Consider the following 16,083-nt stretch of genomic DNA (forward strand, 5'->3'; position numbering starts at 1 on the left):
GGTTATGTTGTAAATGGTAAAACCTAGCAATATTAAATTCCTACATCTGTGCTTGACATCCCACATGGTAAGTTTCACTATTTCCTTTCAGCAGAGAGAATACATGTAAGCTCACATACATGCACGTGCTCACGTAACTGGTGGTGGTGTATTGGGGTGTTAGTGTGTTTGCATGTGAGTGTGCCTATGAGCCCATGTAGGCAGGGGAAGATGGGAGGACCAGTAGGAAATGTTACCAGTGATGAGGTTCACAGTTTACAATTTACCTCAGAAAGGGAAAGTCTCCAGATATTGTCCCCCCAAAAAACTGGCCAGTTGGTGTTGGGATAATTTCCCCCTCCATATCCAAAAGCTATACTTTCTTAAAGTGGACCCTTTAGATACCCTTGCTCTGTTCTGAAACTTGTTCTAATTCTGAAATATTACATGCCATTTGTCATGCAGAATATTTTTTTGAGCCATGAAACTCACCTCCAGAATAATACCAGTTTAATGGAGAAAATTTTCATAAATTCATGAATGTTCCCTAAAATCTCTGCGACAGAGCAATAGCCAATGTTCAAATCCTCTCTCATCCTCTACACCATAGCACCGCCATCCCACTACGTGGATTAGAACCAAGAATAATCTTGGGATGACAAGTCCCAAAACAATTGGCCCTTTTATCAGTGTATTGATTTGTGTGTGTTCTGGTCTTTTCTCCTCTTTTGTTTCAAATAAGCTAGCTAGGTCATTAGTATTGATTATGTATTTGTTTTTGCACTTCAGAAATTTTAATGGGAAAGAAAAGAGAAGCCGCTGAGACATGCAGATGAAGCTTAGCACTCAGGAAAGTGCAAGGATAAGGGTAAGAGTGAAAGGAGAAGGGGAACAGTTTCTCAGAGACTGGGACGGGGAAGAAGGACAGCAGGGCTCCATAGCAGTAGAGACATGCAATCTCTTCAATGGTAGAGACCGGGGGAATGGCAGGCCTCAGAGCAGATGGTACAGTGACATTTAGTATGCCAGGCCCTGGGCACTGCCCCAGGCATACTGCTAAAGCAGCAGAGTCCTGGGAATACAGGGCAAGAATCAAACAGGCTGGGACACCTCAGCAGAAAGGAAATCTGGCATTTCCTACACAGCTGAAGTGAGGCTCATCACTACACTTCCATCTGGGGCCTTGTGTGTCCCTGGTCTTTCCACCCCAGGAAGTGATATGAGAAACAACAAGATGAATTCAATATCAGAATTTAATATGCTATTCCTAGAAATAGATGTCCAAGAGTGTAGAGGTAATGGCTCCAGTTCTGAAAGAAAGAAGGCTAATGAGACCCAAAATTTGAGTAGAGGGTTAACATAGCCCATTATCCTATGTCTTGCAAACCCAAATGCATACAGAGGGCTTAGTAGGAATTGTAATCAAGTAATAAAGGTCTGATGTCATACAATAGGGCGCGGGGGGAACCATAGAGAACTGGCATGACATGCTCTAAAGACCCAGCCACTGTTGAGCCCTAGCTGATTGTTGCCTTGAGGAATTGCGAGCTCAGTGTTGTCAGATTCATCTTCAAATACAAACAAAAACCCAAATCATTGAAAACACTTTCCAGACAGGTACAGAATGGTCAGAGGGATGCTGGCAAATCAAGTTTTCCCGTGCCCAGAGTTCTACGTGGATGTTTCTATAGCCGTCAGCCTCAAGCTGGAGTTGAGGAGGGAGTATGTTAGGAACTCCCTGAGAGTTTATGTCGACTGAACAAACTTTTATACCATTTTAACTGGAGCAATGTCCCTTTCCTGGTGGTTGACATCTTGCAAATGTAAAAAAGTAAAACAGGGCTTTTTTGTGTGTTCGTGAAAGACAAGAAAGTGATAGAAACATGTTAGTATAAATGGGTACAGAAAATTGCAAGCATACATTTTAGCAGTGTGAACTGTTAAAAAAGTATGTTTGGCTTTTAGAAGACTCACTCTGCATCAACGGAATGTCTCTGTCCTCTGCATCGGCAGCCCCTTACCCTCCCAACGTTTCCTGGACTCACCCTGCATTGAGGTGGGCCTGACTGAGACTAACAGACAAAGCCCTCAGAAGAGGGATTTTAGTGAGGAGCTAAGGGTTACAAAGGGGTAAGGAATGGCTGGAAGAGCCTTGGAGAGAGACAAAGGGTGGGCAGGGATTCAGAACTCAAGAGGAGACTCGGGGAGCCCTGTCTTCACTACATCAACAACTCCGGTGATGGAGAATGGGACAAAAATGAAGTGAGCAATAGAAGATGCTAACGCATTTCCACCACCCTGAGACTCAATGTAGATTGGAGTTTAGTCATGAACCTGAAGTGCAGAACTAATAGAAGGTTATCCAGAAATTTGGGGATAAATCAGCAGTGAGGGAAGGAAGGCGTGTACAAATATGAAGAAGAAATTGATTCTAATTATAATAATATATGTGTACAGCTGATAAAGAAAACAGTTTGAAAATTGCTAGTCTGCGGTGACTGGCTGAGGAACCTGATCTCCCCCACTGGTGTCCCTGGGGAAGACCAGGGAAAGAAGGAGAAAGAAAGCAAAGTAGGGAAGAAAGAAAGAAAAGGAAGAGGAAAAGATGAAATTTGCAAACATTTTCAGCGCCTGACCACCCCCCAGCGTGAGCTGTGAATTTAATTCACACACTAGAGCAAGGTGTGAATTATTGCCATATCTCTACCGCAGAGGACACAAAATGCCAACCACAGGCATTGCATGCCCCAGAGGGCTAGCTCTAAGTCTCAGGCACTTCACCCCTTTACTTGACTGCTACCCAACAGATTACTCACTTCTGTTTAGCTTCTGGGGATACAGCACCTGGGAGAGTAAAATTAGAAATAAGGCTAAATCTTTAAGAGAGAGAGAGAAAAAAAGAGAAGTGTTTATTTCCAAACTGCTATTTTATGTTTACGGTTTTAGATTTTTTAAGTTATTCTGAAAAGCTGAGAACTGCCAAAGTCTAGATATGTTGGTGCTTCCCTAAATTTATTTGGGTGACAGGAGAGGGTCGTTGAAATAAACCAAGTGATTAACTTAAATATATCTTCTACAAATTTTTGAAAGCCAACATTAATGCTTGCTTTCTCTCTTTTTGCATATGGCTATTGCTATGTCCTCATTTAAATCAATTTTGAATTTATAAATGCAATACTTCTCAATGTGGAAGATTATGTTTTATTTCTACACCCCCAAATTAAGCCTTGAATATACTTAAGACAACACAGAGAGAGAAAGCAGGCTTCTCCCATCGTCTGGACAACTAGACATGAGGAAGCTGAAGTTTCCCAAGGAAGCAAGTGCTTTTGCGAACTTGCAGGCTAGTAAATCCCTCCCAAAAGTTGTGTGAGATCTCTGTCAGGGAAATGCACAGTTCTGGGTACACTGACACAGGAGAGGCCCAGGATAGAGGTCACAGTTCCCATTCTCTGAGTAAACCAAATCGGACTGAAAAAAAAAAAAAAAAAGGAAGGGTTCTCCCCATGCCTCATTCTCTTTACAAGCTTAAGAACACCCTCGGAGGGATCAAAGCTCCATTCAAGGTTGGCGACCTTTCCGAAGTGGCTTGCCAAATATTTATTTATTCATTTTAATTTCTCATTCCACTTGCCAGGAATTCATTTGAACATTTAGAGAATCTCTCACTCTATATAAAACAAAACTATCGATGCATACAAAGTACACAATGATTAGTAAATTAAAAAAAAACTTTTAAATGTTTAAGAAGCTTCCTCTAAAATTAAATTATATGGGGGATCTTGCCAATTTGAAGGGAGCTTTTTGCATTCCGGCTTTGGCAGATACTAGGGACGTTGGCTCCTGGGTACAGTTCTTGTTCCAGGAGTAGTCTTGGAGCACTGGGACAGCCACTTTGAAATTCCTGGTTTGCAGTGGACAGGGAAAGGCAAATTCTAGAGGAGTTTTCCAAGCCCATACAGCACATGCAGAGCACATGTGGGCTCTCTGGCTTTCAATGTCTCTTTCCAGGATGTATTAGTCAGGGCTCTCCAGAGAAATAGAACCAGCAGGATGTGTGTATATTTAGAGACACACTTATTATAAAGAATTTACTTACGTGATTATGGAAGATGGCAAGTCCAAAATCTTCAGGGTAGACCAGCAGGCTAGGGACTCAGGAAAAAGTCATCATTCCAGTTTGAAAGCCATCTGCTGGCAGAGTTTCTTCTTGCTCTGAGGCAATCTCTTATTGTATTCAGGCCTTCAACTGATTGGATGTGGCCCACTTACATTATGGATGGCGATCTACGTTGCTTAAAGTCCACCAATTTAAATGTAAACTCACCCAAAAAAACACCCTTACAGAGACATTCAAAATAATATTTTACCACATATCTATGTAATACTAAAAAAAAAAAAACCCGAAAGAATCTGCTATTTCATAATGGGTGCTTTTGCTCATAGAACCAATCTTGTTAGCAATTTCTGAGTCTTGCTCCTACTTCATGGGTTGCCCCTTTTCAGGGTCCTTGACTGGTTCCTCATCTGCTCCTCAACCTCTTCATGTTGGAATGCCTCAAATTTACATTTTCATTCCACATCTCCCTCCTAAACTCAAAGCACCTTCTTGAGATTCTATTTTAACCATCTAGTGGACATCCCAGACACAAAATATTTAAACCTGATCTTTCTTCCAAACTTGATGGCAACTTTATTTCTCCTGCCAAGAACCTTGTAGTCCTATTTTATTCCTCTTTTCCTCTCAACTTGCATCTAATCCATCAGAAAATCATAGTGGCCATTCTTTCAAAATATAACCAAAATCTGACCACTTCTCACTCCCTTCTCTATTACCTCCCTGTTTGAGTCACCACTATCTTTCCCCAGATTATTTCAATAGCCTCCTAGTTAGTCTCCCCGCTGCTGTTCTTGCCTCCCTACAGAATGTTTTCAACATAGCAGCAGAATAATCCCTTTGAAAAGCAAGTCAGATCACATAATGGCTCTGCTCAAAACACTCTAATGGCTCCTCATTTCAATCAGAGTAAAAGACAACTTTCTTACAACATTCTGAAAGTCCATAGGCGGCCTGGTTCCCCTTACTGGCCCCCTGATGCTGACTCCCCCGACTCTGAGCTCCAGTCACCCTGGCCTCATTGTTTAGCTCAACAAGCCAGACACGCTCCTACCAGGGCTTTCACTCTGCTCCCTCTGTTTGGACCCATCTCCCCAGAATCTGCTTAGTTCCCTCACCCTCTTCAAAACTTTCAAAGAGCCCCATCCTTACCACCTTATTTGGTTTTGTTACCAACCCTCTACTCCCTAACTACACCACTCTCAGTATTTGCCTCCTTCTCTGCTCTACTTGTTATTTTCTTTACCTAGGCTATTGCATAGTCAACTTATTCATTATGCTCTTTGTCACTTGTCTCCCTTGCTGGAATATAGATCCTTAAGGGTATGTGTCCTATTTGCATTTTTCACTGATTTATTCTAATGCAGAAAAATATATACAGTAGATATTTTATAAATTTTTATTGAATGAATGAATGAATAAATAAATAATTGTAACACCCAAATACCTATCCAAGGCATAAATTGGATCACTTACTAAATGAATATTGCCTTGGTAACAACCAAAGTTTCTAATTTAGTAAGTTTGGGGGTGGACTCACTGGCCTGTATTTTTTACAAGCAATCTAGACATTGTCATAAAGTTTGAGAACACTGCTGAAGATCCCTCAAGGTCCTGATTTACCCTGACAATGTCAGTGCCTCTTAAACTTCCTGAGTTGCCACAGCAGGGCTCCGGTTAAAGATTTTATTCTATCTATAAATCAGCAGATGACCCAGAGAGTGTCCTGAACAGAGAAAAAAAAAGTTTGCTGACCCATTTTTTTCTTAAATGATAATAAAAGTTGTGCTTGACGATATAGTTTTGCTGTGTCCCCTCCAAAATCTCATCTTGAATTCCCACATACTGTGGGAGGGACCTGGGGGGAGATAATTGAATTATGGGGCAAGACTTTCCCATGCTGTTCTCATGATAGTGAACAAGTCTCAAGAGATCTGATGGTTTTATAAAGAGGAGTTCCGCTGCACAAGTTCTCTCTCTTTGCCTGCTGCAATCCATGTAAGATGTGACTTGCTCCCCCTTGCCTTCCGCCATGATCGCGAGGCCTCCCAAACCACGTGGAACTGGAAGTCCATTACACCTCTTTCTTTCCAGTCTCAGGTATGTCTCTGTCAGCAGTGTGAAAACAGATGAATACAGTAAATTCATACCAGGAGTGGGTGCTACTGAAAAGATACCTGAAAATGTGAAAGCAACTTTGGAAATGGGTAACAGGCAGAGGTTGGAACAGTTTGGAGGGCTCAGAAGAAAAAAGGAAAATGTGGGAAAGTTTGCAACTCCATAGAGACTTGTTGAATGCCTTTGATCAAAATCCTGATAATGATATGGACAATGAAATCAAGGCCGAGGTGGTCTCAGAAGGAGATGAGAAATTTCTTGGGAACTAGATCAAAGGTGATTCTTGTTGTTTTAGCAAAGAGATTGGTGGCATTTTGCCTCTGCCCTGGAGATTTGTGGAACTTCCAACTTGAGAGAGATGACTTAGGGAATCTGGCAAAATGAATTTCTAAGCAGCAAATATTCAAGAGGTGACTTGGGTGGTGTTAAGGGCATTCAGTTTTATAAGGGAAGTGGAGCATAAAAGTATGGAAAATTTGCAGCCTGACAATGCAATAGAAAAGAAAATTCCATTTTCTGAGGAGACATTTAAGCCAGCTGCAGAAATTTGCATAAGTAATGAGGAACCAAATGCTAATCTCCCAGACAATGGGGAAAATGTCTCCAGGGCATGTCAAACGTGTTCGTGGCAGCCCCTCCCATCACAGGCCCAGAGGCTTAGGAGAAAAAAGTGGCTTCCTGAGCTGGGCCCAGAGTCTTTGAGCTGTGTGCAGCCTAGCAACTTGGTGCCCTGCATCCCAGCTGTTCCAGCCACTCCAGTAGTGGCTGAAAGAGGCCAATGTAGAGCTTGGGCCATGGCCTCAGAGAGTGCAAGCCCCAAGCCTTGGCAGCTTCCATTTGGTGTTGAGCCTGCAAGTGCACAGAAGTTAAGAACTGGGGTTTGAGGACCTCAGCCTAGATTTTGGAAGATGTAATGAAACATCTGGATGCCCAGGCCAAAGTTTGCCACAGGGTCAGGGCCCTCATGAAGAACCTCTGCTAGGGCAGTGTGGAAGGGAAATGTGGGGTCAGAGCCCCCACAAAGAGTCCCTACTGGGACACTGCCTAGTGGAGCTATGTGAAGACAGCCATCATCCTCCAGATCCCAGAATGGTAGATCCACTGACAGCTTGCACCGTGCCATGGACCTGGAAAAGTCTTAGACACTTAATGCCAGCCTGTGAAAGCAGCTGGGATGGAGGCTGTACTCTGCAAAGCCATAGGAGTGGAGCTGCCCAAAACCATAGAAACCCACCTCTTGCATCAGTGTGACCTGGATTTGAGACATGAAGTCAAAGGAGATCATTTTGGAGCTTTAAGATTTGATTGCCCCACTGGATTTTGGACTTGCATGGGGCCTGTAGCTCCCCTTTGTTTTGGCCAGTTTATCTCATTTGGAATGGCTGTGTTCACCCAATGCTTGTAGCCCCATTGTATCTAAGAAGTAACAAACTTGATTTTGATTTTACAGGCTCATAGGCAGAAGGGACTTGCCTTATGTGAGATGAGACTTTGGACTGTGGACCTTTGAGTTAATGCTGAAATAAGTTAAAACTTTGGGGGATGGTTGGAAAGGCACGACTGGTTTTGAAAGTGAGAACATGAGATTTGGGAGGGGTCAGGATGATATAGTTTGGTTGTGTCCCCTCCCAAATCTCATTATGAACTCCCACATGTTGTGAGAGGGACCCGGTGGGAGGTAATTGAATCATAGGGCAAGTCTTTCCTGTGCTGTTCTCATGATAGTGAATAAGTCTCATGAGATCTGATGGTTTTCTAAAGAGGAGTTCCCCTGCACAAGTTTTCTCTTTCCTGCCGTCATGTAAGACGTGCCTTTGCTCTTCCTTTGCCTTCTGCCATGATTGTGAGGCCTCCCCAGCTACATGAAACTGTAAGTCCATTAAATCTCTTTTTCTTCCCAGTCCCGGCATGCCTTTATCAGCAGCATGAAAACAACTAATACACTTGGGAGTGTACAGAGCTTAATGGAAAATAATTTTTAAAATTAATATGCAGTTTCAAGAATAGAGATGTTCCTAATTTCTCTCCAAAAATGGAGACTCTTCTATTATGGGAACTTTTATCCAGGTACTATTGACCTTCTGCTTCATGTTTCCATGTATCTTATTTATTTGCAACTCACGATTTTCTTTTCTCTTGACCCTGACACCTATTAGAGAAAAGGAGAATGACAATGAAAATAAGACCTAGATATTTTATCTAGGGTATAAATAGAAAAGTCCACAACTTAGTCACAAAACTAGCTACAGGCCTTAACTTGCTATATGAGCTCAGGAACTTCATTTCAACCCTCTAAAGTTCAGCTTTCTCATATATAAAGTAGAAGGAATAATCTTTTGGTACTTATGTGAAAAAATTCTGCAAAGTGTATATGCTATATATATGGTTATATGTGTACAGTATATATGCTGCTATAAATGCCAAGTGTATATGCTGTATATGCTGCTAATATCAACATAATTAAGTAGTCATCTTCATTTTCTGATCTACATTTATAATGAACTTTTTTTTTTATTTTTACGTTTTTATTATACTTCAAGTTCTAGGGTACATGTGCATAATGTGCAGGTTTGTTACATATGTATACAGGTGCCATGTTGGTGTGCTGCACCCGTTAACTCAACATTTACATTAGGTATATCTCCTAATGTTATCCCTTCCCCCATCCCCACCCCATGACAGGCCCTGGTGTGTGATGTTCCCCACCCTGTGTCCAAGTGTTCTCATTATATAATGAACATTTCTTACATTGTCCTGTCTATACTGTACTGAGGATAATGGCTTACCATTAGACATGACAGGAGTTCTCCCTGATATAGACAATAAGGAGATGTTTTGTCTGAAAATAATTGCAAAACAATAATAAAATTGACTGAAAGTTAGCCTTATCATCATAATCCCTCAATGGTCAACAATTTCAGAGGTAAAATACCACTTCCCCCACTGAGTCATTGAGTCATACTTCTGCATTATCCCACCCACACCTTGGGGAACCACGTTTCTCCACTCATAACCCTTGTGATGACTAGGGCTTCAGAGCTGCCCCATGATTCAGGTCTGACCAATTAATCTAACCTATCTCACCTGGCCACAGGGATTTGTAGAAAGATAAGAGACCAAGTCAGTCCCGTCCATGGCCTGTAATCCTGGGACTTCTGTGTGTGGGTGAGACATGTCTTTATTGCAGCTGGATTTGAGGATGTGGCAGCACATAAGAGCGACACTCCTGGCAGCTATCTGCCAGCACAAGGAGAGTGTCTGCCTGGGGACTGAGCCAACACAAATGAGAGCAGAGACAAGAAATGGAAAGAGTAAGACCGTGTCCAGATGGTTTCATTGGATCACATGGAGACACCTGTGCCTGTACTTTTGAGAATACGAAAGTTCAAAACTAGTTTTATTTTTGTATGTTTACCACTTGCACTCTGAATATAACTGAGACAAAAGTCTTTGTTAAAAGGAGTTTGGTTTAACTGGGAGGCATGCTAGTGAAAGGTTAGTTCATGTCAGAAGTAAAGTGTGCCATGTGGCCCAATGAAATAATCCTGAGTTCTAGTTCACCTCAATTCTGAGCCACAGTTTCACCACCTACAGAGTGAGAGAGGGAGGGAAAAGTAGAATAGATGATTGAAGGATGGTTCAAACTTTTCTTCAAACTTCAAAAGTTTCCAAGCCTATCTCAGGCATAACTTGGTACATGAGGAAAATTCTGGAAACTGTTCTAGCTTTGAAAATAGAAGAAGGACCGTGAATCACCTGCCAAAACATATCAATTAAACATGCAAACCATAATTTCTATAATGCATTATGACACTGGATTGACTATATGGAAATCCTGAAGTAATTAACATGACTGGCTGCCACAGCATCTCATTTTTTGCCATTATAACTACATTTTGATGTCAGAAGCACGTGAGTCTTCTGTATTTACATCCATTCTGTTAATGCATTATAATTACAGATGTAATCAAAAAGAGAGGTTTGATTTTTCACCTAAGTGACACCTTTAATCACTCCTGAATGAGACATGGCTCCAATTAGAGATATCTTTAAAAAATCATGACTAATAGTATCAGTTATCAGAATTCCAAATAGAAGCCCTTTATTTGAATGCCATTTCCCTTTAGTCTATTTTCCTTGGGAAGGACAGTTTCCTGCATGTGACGGCAGAGGGTAAAATCCTTACCACTGAATTTTTTCTTGATTAAAATAAATTCAACAAACTGTTTTTGACTCCTTACCAAATGCTAAGTAGTATAGAAGTTGAGAAGTGAGTAAGTCTCCCAAACCTGCCCACAATCGATTTAGAATGTAATGGAGGATACAAATGGTTGAATTAGGCCTTAAGGAATCAGTAGACAAGCAGAGAAAGGGAAGCACATATCATGCAAGAGAAATTGCCTAAGTGACTATAAAGTCTGGGAGATGGAAGGAGAGATATTAAATCTGCAAATGTAACCAAGTTAAGATGAGATCGTACTGGGATAGGGTGCGCCCTAATCCAAGGATTGTTGTTCTCATAAGAAGAGGAAATTTGGACACAGACACAAAAGGAAGATGGCTCTGTTAAGATGAAGACAGAGATTGGAGTTGTGCTACCACAAACTAAGAATCCCAAAGATTGCTGGCAAACACTAGAAGCTAGGAAGCAACACAGAAACATCCTCCCCCAAAATCCTGCAGCGTCTGGCCCTACCACCCACCATGGGAAAGGGATGTCCCTGGAAGCTACTGATTCCAAAAAGAGGGGCAAAGAGAGTAGATCTAAATTCTGCATTCTGCCTGTAGCAGAGTTTTCTCAGCTGACCAGCAGATCCATGAGCCAAGAACAAATACTTGCTGGTTTAAGCTACGAAGATGGGAATTGTTTGCTATATCACATTATTGCATTTTAAAAAACAAGCTATTACATTGACCTAGGTACTTTTCCCTTGGCTTCTATCTTCTTTTCTCACTGCAATGATCTACTTTCAGGTTTCTCTGACTTTTCTGAAGCAGCAGTTTTATTTGATAGTCAACTTTTTTCCCATACCTGGTGATTCAACATCCTATCGTAGATATTTAAATAGTTCAAAACCCCTCACTTCCACACACTAGAATGGAAAAAAATTTTCCTGAAGCTGTATGGCAACATGGTTTCTGAGATAAAGCCCCGTACAGTTTATTATTTTTGTTCATTTAAAGCATTTCTCCTGAAGTTAGAACTTTGGCAGAAGTAACCATAGTAACAATGAAAAAGGCTCTGGTGGTCTGTGCATCATTTTGCCCAGCAGTATGGCTTGTGCAGGCAGGAACTCAACCGGTATCAAGCAGATAAGTATATGAGTGATTGAGTGACCATGGTTGCTTTTATTTTAAGGCAGAAAATACATTAACATATCCAAGGTGTCCGTTTTGAAAAATAGATTTTAAACATTGAAGAGGAGGTTGGTTGTTCAAATGGCAGTGTATGCACTTTATAGAATTTCCACAACTTCAGTGGCCAAGGGAGTTAGGGGATATAAAATATTTACAACAGAAGTAAAGGGTCATGGTTAACAGCAAGGGCTTTAGCATCACAGTCTCTAGAACTGAAGTCTTACTCCTTATGATATGAGTCCCTGGGCAAAGTATAGAACCAGTCCTTAATTTCCGCTCCTCATCTGTAAACAGGTGGTGATAAATATCAATACCAATTTCATAAATTTCTTTCTGAGGACTATATGATTTAATTAACATTGAATATTCAGAACACAAAGTATTCAGTATATAAACGCTAGCCAGTATTATTACTGTTGTTATTTACTGTTTTATTATAGTTCAGATCATGTTATCACTGAATACTTGTGTCTCCCTGAAATTCAGGCGTTGAATATTCCTCAGTGTGATGGTATTTGGATACTGAGTCTTTGGAAGGTAATCAGAGTTAGTTTAGGTCATGAAGGTGGGGCTTTCATGGTTGCATAGGTGGCTTTATAAAAGGAAAAAGACAGAGAGTTCTACTTCTCTCTCTCCCCATGCACAGATGGATAAAAAGCTGTATGAGGACGTTGTTGAGAAGGCAGCCATCTATAAGCTTGCAAGAAAGCTCTCACCAGGAACTGAATCAGCTGGCATCTTGATCTTGGAAATTCCAGTCTCCAGAACTGTGAGAATACAAATTTCTCTTTTTCAAGCAATCTAGTCCATGATATTTTGCTACAGCAGCCCTAGCCTGCTAAAGCAGATTTCATTCCTTTTACATTCTCCTAGCTAGCACATTCTTTATGACACTGAATACTTTCTTAATCATTCATCTCAGAGTTTGTTTTCTCAGTCATTCATCTTAGAGCTTTCTATAATCTTTCTATGATTTAGAGATCTTTAAGGTTCAAGTCACAGAAACTCAACTCAAATTTACTTAAGCCAAAATAGAGATTCATTTGCTTATATAGGTAACGGGGAAAAATTACTTTTGTCCCTTTTCTCTGTCTACCCTGTTTTTAACTCACCTTCCATTTGCTCAAGAGAGACAGAGGTGCTAAACTAATTGCCCAGATTGTGAAATCATAAAAGGCCTTGTTTGCTGGTATCCCAAAGTGACTGCACAGCTATGCTGTATACAGGGTCACTCCATATACAGTGGGATGCGTATTTCTTACAAGAGTGATATGTCGGATTCCGTGTGTTATGAAGGGATAGGATACACCCTATTATCCAAATTTTATTTTACTGCCAAAGACAAATCAATTGATCCAATAAAAAGGATGCCACTATTCCTAATGAATGGGTCCTAGAGTAGAAAAAATACATCCATTGTATAGAATATAATTTATTTTTCTGAGAACGTTAATCGATTGGCTGAGAGGCCAAACTAAATGACAATACATTTAAGTAAAAGTAAGAAAGAGTTCAGTTAGACAAAAGCAGCTGCAGTCCATCTTCTCCCTTAAAAAAAGGCTCAGAATTTACTCCCGATAGTGAATGTGAAATTTCTGATATTGGTAAACAATCAATCAACATTGATTTGTACCAGCATTATTATCATCACCAGCATTATTTGCCAGTAACCTGGTAGGGACCGTAAATTGAAAGAATAGCCTCAGATCTTTCCCCAGCTCTTGAGGAGCTTATGTTCTAGAGTAAGATCCTTAACTGGTGATATTCCTATTAAAGGCCCTCCTCTAAAATTTGCATCTTAGAATTTCATGTTTTGCAGCTGTGTGACGTAGCAACTAATTTGACATAATTTACCACATTAGTGTTTGTGAATGGGGAAACGACACCTCTCTTCTGACATGATCAGGACAAGAGCCCAGGCCTTATATTCACTCAGGACTGATTAATCACCGGACCTGAGTGGCTTTTCCTGGAGGTGGAGGCTTTCCATAGAGCTTTCCATCGTGACAAACTCCTTAAGTGGGTGGCACTTTAGCTTTGGAAGATCAGTCTTGGACAAGTTAATGCTTACTCTTCTTTGCAGTACTTTACTAAAGGGAATTGCTAAGACAAACTATATGAATGTTTTTGAAAATTTCACACATTTCACTGCACCATGCTTTTTCTCTTGTGTTCTGTAAATGATAGTACCTGCTTACCCAATTCTCTCAAACACTGTTACAACTTTGCTCATCTTAAAGCATTTTCCAATTTGTTATTCATGGAAAAACAACCATTTTCTTTTGCATTTATTTGATTGTTAGTGAGATTAAATTTTTTTTATTGCCCATTTTTATTTCTTCTTTTGTGAGCTGCCCAGAAGGTGCAAATTTGAAAATAGATACACTTCTGGGCTACCAGTTTAAACAGAGTTGAGCTCAGCAAAATGACAACCAGCTTATAATTGAACCAATACCTCCAAATGATCTTTCTTGAAGGATATTTTTTTAAAAAGTTTTATTTTTGATTACTTCTGGCAAAGTCCTTTGCTTTTCTCCTCTTACTAATGAGTGATCAAAAACAGCAACATGCCTATCTTTGTCAATCAGTATATTTTATTGTTATTTTCCCAGTGATTTTTAGGTACATGTTATGGGTATGTATCTGGAGACACTGAAATTTCCATCTTAGGTTTTGGAATAATGAAGAGGCTGGAGAAATAGATTCAGATTCTTGTCAAAAATATTTTAGAAGAAATTCCACAGTCATAAAATAATTCTGTTGATACTTGGTACTTAATCCAGTCTGCTATCACCCCACTACTTCCTTTCTAATATAAGCTAGCAATTATAGACTATAATTACCAATCTTCTATTTAGTCATGGAGACCACACTAATGAGAATCAAGTTAATACCTGAATCCCTAGACAAGACTTTTTCAAAATTTATGTGCTGGTGAGTCACTTGCATCTAAATCACCTGGGCTTTCCCATTTCTTATATATCAAATCATGGTTTCTGGAATTAAAACTTAAAGAAGCTTCATTTTTTAAACAAGTCAGGGGTTATTTTGTTACATACTGTCCTCTAAGATATTTAATTATTACCCCTTTTTCTTTGGGGATGCGGGCAAGCATTTGAGTGACTCAACTGTGATGTCAGCCTCTCATAGATTTTGCTGCGGTATTTATGCACTGATCATGTTAATTTCCTCATTAACTCAAGTAGAGTGAGAAAAAGGGGAAAACAATGATGTGAGAGACTCAATTTGCAGAAAAAAATTAACTATTAATGATCCAGAAGGTTTGGATGAACAATATTCCCCAGTCTTGCCAAAAAATAAAACAAAACAAAAAACCCACAGCGTTTCTTATTTAATAGTGCCTTCACTTAGCTATTTTAATAAGACCTAGTCAACTGAAAAACATCTTTGCACAAATGACAAAGAACAGTGTCTCATGTGTAATAAATGTTGTGTCCTGAGAATCAAGCAGGATAGGCTTAGAGCCAGGACAGATCTGGATATGAATCCCAGATTCTCTCATTAGCTCAGTGGCCTTGCTAGAATAACTTTCCGATCTACTTCATTATTTGTAAAATGTGGCTAAAACTTATTCTTCTTTGTAAGTCTATAAATATTTGTAAATTTCCTAGTCTTTGACAGCTACTTAGTAAAGCCCAAGATAGGAAGTGGTTCATCAAAATATGTACTATGTCCAAGGTCAAAGAATATATGACATCAAGTTGCAGGATCTTATAATTGGTAGATTTTACATATTTAATATGGGAGTATCTGATGGGTCTATTTTGCTGACTCCGAAGATGAGAAACAAGAACAGGCATCAAGACTTTTTTCCTCTCATCTCAGATTATATCATAATTCTCAGATTATATAATAATTGAGTTACAAGTTATCAACTATATAATTGAGTTATGAGTTATCAATTATTATATGATAATTGAGTTATCATATAATCTGAGATGAATATATTGAATTGCTAGAAGCAAGTTCCTAGCTTCAAAATTGTTTAATTTCTTTGGTTGTTGTTGCTACTGAAATTTTCTTTCACTGGCAAAGACAAACTGGTTGATCCAATAAAAAGAAAGTCACTATTCCTAATGAGTAGGCTATAGGAGCAGAAAAATGAATAAGAAATAAGCCTCTACCTCCGATGTAAAAATGGCAGAGAATGACCAGGGAAAACCCCTGCCTTTGATGACAAAAGTATACGAAAAGATTGTGAAAGGATTAGTTCTGTATGGATGTGCTGCAGTGCACATCCAATTCACATGAAAGTATGAGGCCCAACTCAATTCCTTGACTTTCCACACTCAGAGTAAGCAATGGAGTAGAGCCTATCAGGGGCCCTATCCCATGTGTGCAAGTGGGACTGTCAATCAAGGTCCCCCACATTCTCCACCTCCAGAGTGATTTGTGAAGCAATCAACCAATACCTCTCACCTCAGTAGTTTGCTATGGAGTGGACATGTCACCCACAGACCACCTGGAGTTCTTCTGGGGAGACTGATAAT

This window comes from Mandrillus leucophaeus, unplaced genomic scaffold (genome assembly GCF_000951045.1).
Source record: "Mandrillus leucophaeus isolate KB7577 unplaced genomic scaffold, Mleu.le_1.0 Scaffold77, whole genome shotgun sequence".
Lineage (NCBI taxonomy): Eukaryota > Metazoa > Chordata > Mammalia > Primates > Cercopithecidae > Mandrillus > Mandrillus leucophaeus.